Raw genomic sequence first — 7,970 nt, forward strand, 5'->3', positions numbered from 1 at the left:
AGTATGCATAGGGTCTCCAGGCAAACAACACAAAGATTAAGTGCTGCATCTTTTGAGATTCTGAAGTGTGCAACAAGTGGATGCTTTGCTATCCTATGAAACCATAGGAGACATCACTTAAAGGGTTGATTCACTGGGTTTTTTCTAGGCTTGATTGTGTTTATGGGGTGCAGTCTAACATGTGTTAATGCTTTGTTTTTTAAAAAACGCATTATTTTTCACATAATTTACCTTTATTCCACACTGCTCTGTCCCTTCGCTGAGAAACGCACTGATCATTTCCTGCTTTTATGAAGCCCCGACCTCAGAAATAGGTGATAAGCTCTGATTGGTTAGCTAGCCCAGTGTGTTGTGATTAGCTAAACCGTCTCTAGTGCGCGTCTAATCGTCCCGCCCCTCTCCTCAGCGGCATGATACAGTACGGCAACCGCATGCGCGTCCATGTTTAACGCTTCTCATAGCTATGTGAAAATAAGTGTATAATTGGAACAGTTAATTGTTGGAGCTGAGCTGAATGAGAGCGAGAGAGAGAGAGAGAGGGAGATGCATAGTGTGTGCAGAGCAGGGGGACGCGAGGAACAATATTAAGAACCGCTGCTTTAGAACATTGATTTTGAAACTTGTGAATCCATTAGAATCGTTAGAAGACAGAATCGCTATTCATATATGAATAGATTTTTACGTGCACCTCTAGTTTTCTCTTCCTCTTCTCTAAAGCAGCGCTGCATGGCCCCCTTTGCTGCCTTTTCCCAAGGGCGGGGTTTATCTGGGTTTGTGATGTAACGAACCCGGGAAGTAACTTGCTGTAGTCCTTACCAGCCATTTTTGTAGGCATTAAACTGCCAGAATTTTAAAAAACTTTCAGCTTTGTAACTTTGCAGATATTGTTTATGCTCGGACAGCAACATTACGCACTAACTAACGTTAAAAAAGTGAAATCGCAATCAACCACCCCTTTAAAAAATAGCAGAAAACTGTGAGCCAAGCAGTATGTGCCATAGATACAGAGAAAATTTCCTGTAGTAACATTGTACTTGTGTAACAACACTGGAGTAAATCATTTTCGTGGTCAATAGTATCATAGGTCAAAAAACACACATGCAGGTCAAAGGACTACGCCAACATGGAAGATTATTGGAGTGTTTTACAAGAAAATACTATTTCAGTTTTTCTACTTCAAAATTTCACGTTTAATTCAGTGTGTCACTTGCCTTTTATTTGTAATTGTTTGTGAAATTTACTGGCCATTTCCATTTTTTTTTTCAGTGTATGATTAGGAATGTATTCATCAAATTCAGTACATAATATGAAAGCACAAGAATTTGGACACTCGCCAAGATCGATCATCCGGCTGATTTGGCATGTGCAGGTGCAGCAATGAGCACTTGAAAAATGGAGCATCTGTGTTTACTTTCTGTTTACTTCCCGAAGCACCACAGAGCTGCTCTCTCTATTAATCTTATTACATTACAGCAGTGATTAATCAGGGTACAGTCTGCCGAAGCTGGCAGAGGGGCTTCCCAGTTAGAGAGGTAGAAAGAAAGAGCATGTGCAAGAAAGAGAGTGAGATGCTCTCATTGTATTTCCAGTCACAAATGATCTCCTCAGGCAGCTGCCCCAACCCTCCTCTTTTCTCTTTTTCTCTGTCTTTTCTCTCTCTCCCCCCTCACATCTGTTTCCTGGGGTGATGTTCATGTTGCTACTTACTTTCCAGAACACATTTGATGTGATTGAAAATCCAATGTGCTGGAATGTCCAGGCACCAGGTGCATCAGCACTCTCTGTTATTCACATCTGAGAGGCTTTGTGATCTCTCTGCCAAAAAGACACAGAATAATTAGTGTGCACTCTAAACAGTGCTTCTACTGAAAAAAATGCCTTTATGTAACCATTAAACACTGCTTTATCATAGACGGATGGTTTGACATACTTCACCACGCTCTAATAACTACTTTTACTTGTTCTAAGATCCGTTTAGGGATTGTTTATCGTTAAGCAATGTTAACTGGCTGTGAAAATGTACTAAAAAGTCTATTTATGTAATTAGACATCACTTATGATCAATCCATCTACGCAGTTAGATGGGTCCCCTGTATGGAACTGTGCCTGTTGCCATGGGAAACCTCCAAACCTATGATCACAACAAGGATATGATGAGTCATCCACAGGCAGATCCATATTTATACTCCGTCACCGTGGTGGGTCACACCCTCCACCCCCACCCCACTCTCTTTCCATATATGTTTATAAGCCGGATGTAAGATCTTAGCAGCAAAGTAAAAACACAACTATGAGTCATGTGGTATAACTTTCTTTGGTATGATTAATGAATAGATTCAGTAATATACTGCTCTAATTCGTTATAAATACTAAAGATTATATAAGATTAAAGTTTATAGTTATATATTCATGGGTCATAGCTCATATAATTTAATATTTACACTACCACCAGGGCTGCATTTAATTGATAAAAAACAGTAATATTGTGAAATATTATTAAAATTTGAAATAATTGTTTAGTCTTAGATTTTTTTCAGGATTCTTTGATAAATAGAAATTTCAAAAGAACAACATATATTTAGTAACTTTGTAACAATGTAAAAGTCTTTACTTTCACAGGTTTAACTGGCATGGTAAAAGAAAAAAGAAACATTAATATTGCCTTGCATATATAATTTACATAATTTAAAACAAAATAATATTTAAAATTATCATATAGAAAATGTTAATCTAAAAACGTGTTCCGAATAGTAACATTTAACATTTAACATAAATGGATTTTATTCAAGTCAAAAATATTATTTAACATCACTGAATCAACCTAAACACATTAAATTACACCAATAAATGTTTAAAATAAAATAAAATAATATTAACTAACATTTGTAAGGACCTTTGAAATAACTCTGGAGCAGTGATTTGGATAATTATATTAAAAAAACTCGTAATTATTCATTCATTCTAAATTATTGAACATATGCTGTGGAAATCACAATGCCACCAGTAGACACGAAACAGGAGAACAAAAGAGAAAATCAAGAGACTCTTTGATAATGTAGCTGAAAAAAAAATACAGTGCAATTATGTAGGTCTCTTTGAGCAGAGGGTAATGCTGTTTTGGTGTCAGACACACAGGGTGATTTCCCATGCTGTGCGAGAGACGAATGTAAACAGTGGGGTGAGAGGGCTGACACCATGGGTGTCTGAGAGTGTTTTCCTAAGCCCAGTCTCTTCTAGCTTTACAGCGCAGAGGTGTGAGATGCTGCACAGTTAATAGCACCCTTCGAGTAAGATACCGCACCACGCAAGCTCACACAGATAGCTGACACCTTTCTAAACATTGCATCCCTCTTATAGAGGCTCATAAATGCCAGTTTCTCTGTGTGCGTCAGCAGGAGGGAAGACTTTATAATCTTGACTGGTTTTAATATAGATTCCACATGGAAACAGCTCCGGCCCTCCCAACTACACATCAAAGCAAAGAAGAGTGTCCCTGAGCTCAAGATGTCTATAGTGGATATTCTAAACTTTGACCCTTGAGTATAAATGTTAAGGGTGGTCATTTAGGATTTAAGGTAGTCGTTGCATTCATTCATCAGTAGCAGATGTTCACTTGAACCTCATGGTTGAAGATCACAGAATAGCGCAATAGTACTTTGTCATAGGCTTCACATGCACTGAACAAGTGATTCAGAGAGTTAGAAATATACAGTGAGAGGTGTTTTATGAGAAAGTCAGAGAGAGTTTGGGAAGTGATGCATTGGTATTGACATTTGTGAGAAAAATAATGGCAGTTTTGGATATGAATGGTCAGGGACATCATGGACATCCAGATGTGATGATTTCCTTCTTCAAATACAGAGGTGTTTATATTATCTTGTATACAGATCCATTTACTGTATAATACGACTGAAAAAAGTGATAGTGAAACAAGATATTGTAACATGTTTTTTCCAAAACTTAAAAAAGTTCATTACTAAAACCAAACAAAATGAATAAACATGTTTTTTATAAATAAAAAAATAATGATTATGTAGAAAAATATCTACTCTGTATTAATTTAACAGTGTGCACAGCTATTCGAAGGTTTAGAATTTTTTTTATTTTTTTATTGATTTTATTAAATTCTTCTTTATAAGAATACTTTCAAAAACATTGAATGGTAGTGTGTATTTTTCAACAATTTTTTTTTCGTAGTCAATAATAGAAAATTAGCGACATATTTAAACATATTCAATATTTTAATCATTTTCACATTTTATTATTTTTATTATTATTATTATTATAGAATTTTATTTTTTTTTTTATTGATTTTATTAAATTCTTCTTTATAAGAATACTTTCAAAAACATTGAATGGTAGTGTGTATTTTTCAACAATTTTTTTTTCGTAGTCAATAATAGAAAATTAGCGACATATTTAAACATATTCAATATTTTAATCATTTTCACATTTTATTATTTTTATTATTATTATTATTATTTCACACATTTTATTTATTTTTACAACAAATATTGATCCAGAGCTTTGCAGAAAATAACAACATACAACCAGTGAGCAAGCAGAAACAGCAGGCATGCAAAATATTCATACAATACAATAGTACATGTTACAAAACTATGTAGATTGTTACTATTACTGTTAAGGACAGGAAAAGATTCAAACCCACATTGCCCACGTGAGCATCTTGGCACAACATGTCAGAGTATGCCTGCCTGTATGTCCCTGCTTATGTCACAAGGTTGTTCTTTACTTAAAGCACTGATTCACCACATATTATTATACTTAAAGCTTGCGAACACAATGTCTCGAAATCAGGGAGTTGAACTTGGTTTCCCTGACAACAGCAGCAGCCAGGTTCCCTGTTCTCTGGCCATACGTCAGCCACACATAGTAATCATAGGATGAGCTCACTGAAGTCTGAGCTGGAAACTAATGCATGTCTATGAGCCTCCCAGCATCACCACGCATGTGACATGTGGCCCCTCATGGCCTTCTTGACGACAGCACATGGCAGTTTTATTATCTTGGATCTGATCTTATGTCTGTTAATCGTTCTTATTATTGGTGCTATATGCAATGCTCTAATTTGCTATTGGATGACCTGATTACAAAGACTATTCCCAAATCACAAACAGGGTCTCGTAAATACAGTATCTCAATTGTTTTTCTTAAACAGCAATGAGATTAAATGTATAGAAGGCTTTTGTTTAAATGGATAGTTCAACCTAAAACCTTTATGACTTACTTTCTTCTGTGAAACATAAAAGAAAATATTTTAAAAACTCTTAAAAGTAAGGGTTCCAAAAAGAGGTTTTCACAGTGATGCCTTAGAAGAACCATTATGGGTTCCCCAAAGAACCTTTCAGTGAACAGTTCTTTAAAAAGCATTGTTTCCTTAGTGTGAAAAGCATTTTAATAACCTAAAGAACCTGTTGTGCAATGTAGAGGTTTCATGGATGTTAAATGTTCTTCATGGAACCATCAATGCCAATAAAGAACATTTATTTTTAAGAGTGAAGAATGTTGGTAACCAAACAGATTTGGTTACCACTGACTTCCGTTGTATAGACAAGAAACAAAAACAAAAAAAGCTGAGACATTTTTCAAAATATCTTCTTTTATGTTCCACAGAATGATGACAGAATTTTCATTTTTGGATGAATCTCCTATAATTTTAGAAGAGATTTCAAAGAGATCTCAAGAGGTGCTCAGATTTGCCAAGTTACCAATGCTTGATAAATGCTATCTACATCAATTTTATAGCTTACTGGATGTCAACAATTGCCTCATTTCTGTTTTTAAGAAGAAACACTGGAGACAGTTAATACATACAATTAAGAGCATAACTGAGAACTCCTGAGCAATGAAAACCAACTAATGAGCCATAAAATGTTCCTCTGGGTTTCTACATATTGTAAATAACCAACATGTTGTTTATGAACCATAACATCTGCCATGAACATCAGTTGAGATATGACAAAGCATTAACTTAGCAGATCTAAAATTCAACTCCATTTCTGTCAGGACCACTATCGTCAAAGATGATTGACAATTAGCATACAGTTTGGATTGGTGGTATGGCTCTGTTCTGGGCAAGAACTCCCTTCGCATCCATGCAGCCTAGCATGGATGAGAGCAGGGAGAGCAGCAATAACCCCCAGGGTAAACAGAACAGAACCAACATAAATGTATTGCAGATATTGTTAAAGTTCAATAATTTTATGTACACATTTTAGAATTAGTCTGATTCAAAGGAGAATCAGAAGGCTGAATCCTCACTGACAGAGGAGGAGTTGGGGATGGAGAAGGGTCATTAGCTATTGAGCAATGTGAAAACTGCTGATAATACTATGGGACCTTATATATGAATGCTTAGATAGGTGTCGTATTCCCATAGGTAGATGGGGATCAGCTGAGAGTCAGCTGATGTGAGCTTGACTAACGTGACCTGCCAGAACTAACGCTACGCTTGATTTCCCAGAAACCAAACTTACCAAAGTGAGCTTTTAATCAGAGGAATGCATCTGATTAGGTCAGAACAGCTGATGTAGAAGAAAGTTCACATGGGCCTCATAAGCACTGAGGCAGGAAGGCATGTAGCCCGAGCTCCATTAAATTAAGTGAGTAAAGCAATGCAGCTCAAATTATGAATCATGCCTGCCAGCAATGTGCACCTCTTCAGAGCAGAACTAAGTGAGAGAAAGCCACATAATTATGTAAGTGAGCAGAAAATATTCTAGGGAATAAAAAACAAAGCTTGAATAAATCATTAGCTATTTGATTGTCTTGTTTTTGCCTACTGAAAGAAGAGTATTTCTCCAACAAAGAGATATACACAGACATCATGGCAAGAAAATGTGTGGTAGTACACCAGCACACGTGTACACACATTTAGAATTCAGGAGATCAACTTTGCAATGAGTCTGTGGCTTCCTGTCCTGGTGATCTGGGAAAATCAATAGAGTTTTCCATAAAACAAGATGACAGCAATAAAAGATTTACAGGTGAAGGATGGGCCCATTGCCAATGTACCGTCACAGAGCTTATTTTATATGGTGGCCAATTAAAAATGTGAAGATACAGAAAATACCCTTGAGATTTTGCTGAGGTTTTGATTTCACACCTTTTGCTGATAGGAATCGATGACAGGAATTCACGCCATGTCCGATGGAATATATTAATACGACTTAGTACATACAGCATGTAAACTAAATATGAAATTAAAAATAACAACTAACTTAAAAGGGTGAAAAATAAACTAAACTAAAATAAATTTTTATGATTCACACTAACTAAACTAAAATAAAAATGGACGCAAACCATTTTTGTTTCAGTTTATGGTGCATTGTATAAAATCTTTCACAAAAGCCCACCTGCATTAAAAATTACATCAGACAGAAATAACACTGAAAAATTCTACATAACATACATATTTTAAATGAAACTATTTAGTACATTAACTTTGACAACCCTAAAAAAAGCTAAACTAAACTAAGCTAAAATCAATCAATCAATGAAACTAGAAAATTAATATTTATTTATTTTATTTTATTTTATTTAGTCATTTAGCAGACGCTTTTATCCAAAGCGACTTACAAATGAGGACAATAAAAGCAGTCAAAACTAACAAAAGAGCAACAATATATAAGTGCAAATGACAAGTCTCGGTTAGCCTAACGCAGTACACGTAGCAAGGTGTATATATATATATATATATATATATACATACACATATATACACATATATATATATACACACATATACATATATACATACATACACACATATATATATATATATATACACACATACACATACATATATATATATATATATACATATACATACACATACACATACACACAGGAGGGAACAGTTAATGAAAAAGTCTGTGAAAGTGATTTTGTGCCTCTTTGAGATGGCATAATAATACGCCGTTCACTTGCAGAACGCAAGCTTCTAGAGG

At 35.3% G+C, this 7,970-nt stretch overlaps 1 long non-coding RNA gene across 1 annotated transcript in view; it reads left to right on the forward strand.

Annotated features, from left to right (window-relative positions):
- LOC107726921 (uncharacterized) overlaps positions 1-5,586 on the forward strand; it is a 21,040-nt gene extending 15,454 nt beyond the window's left edge. Inside the window, exon 3 of the long non-coding RNA XR_001638308.1 lies at positions 5,518-5,586. This is a non-coding gene — a long non-coding RNA (uncharacterized LOC107726921). The remainder of the gene's footprint in view (positions 1-5,517) is intronic.
- Positions 5,587-7,970: the final 2,384 nt, after the last annotated feature.

The sequence above is a fragment of the Sinocyclocheilus rhinocerous genome, unplaced genomic scaffold (assembly GCF_001515625.1).
Source record: "Sinocyclocheilus rhinocerous isolate Xijiao unplaced genomic scaffold, SAMN03320098_v1.1 scaffold606, whole genome shotgun sequence".
Lineage (NCBI taxonomy): Eukaryota > Metazoa > Chordata > Actinopteri > Cypriniformes > Cyprinidae > Sinocyclocheilus > Sinocyclocheilus rhinocerous.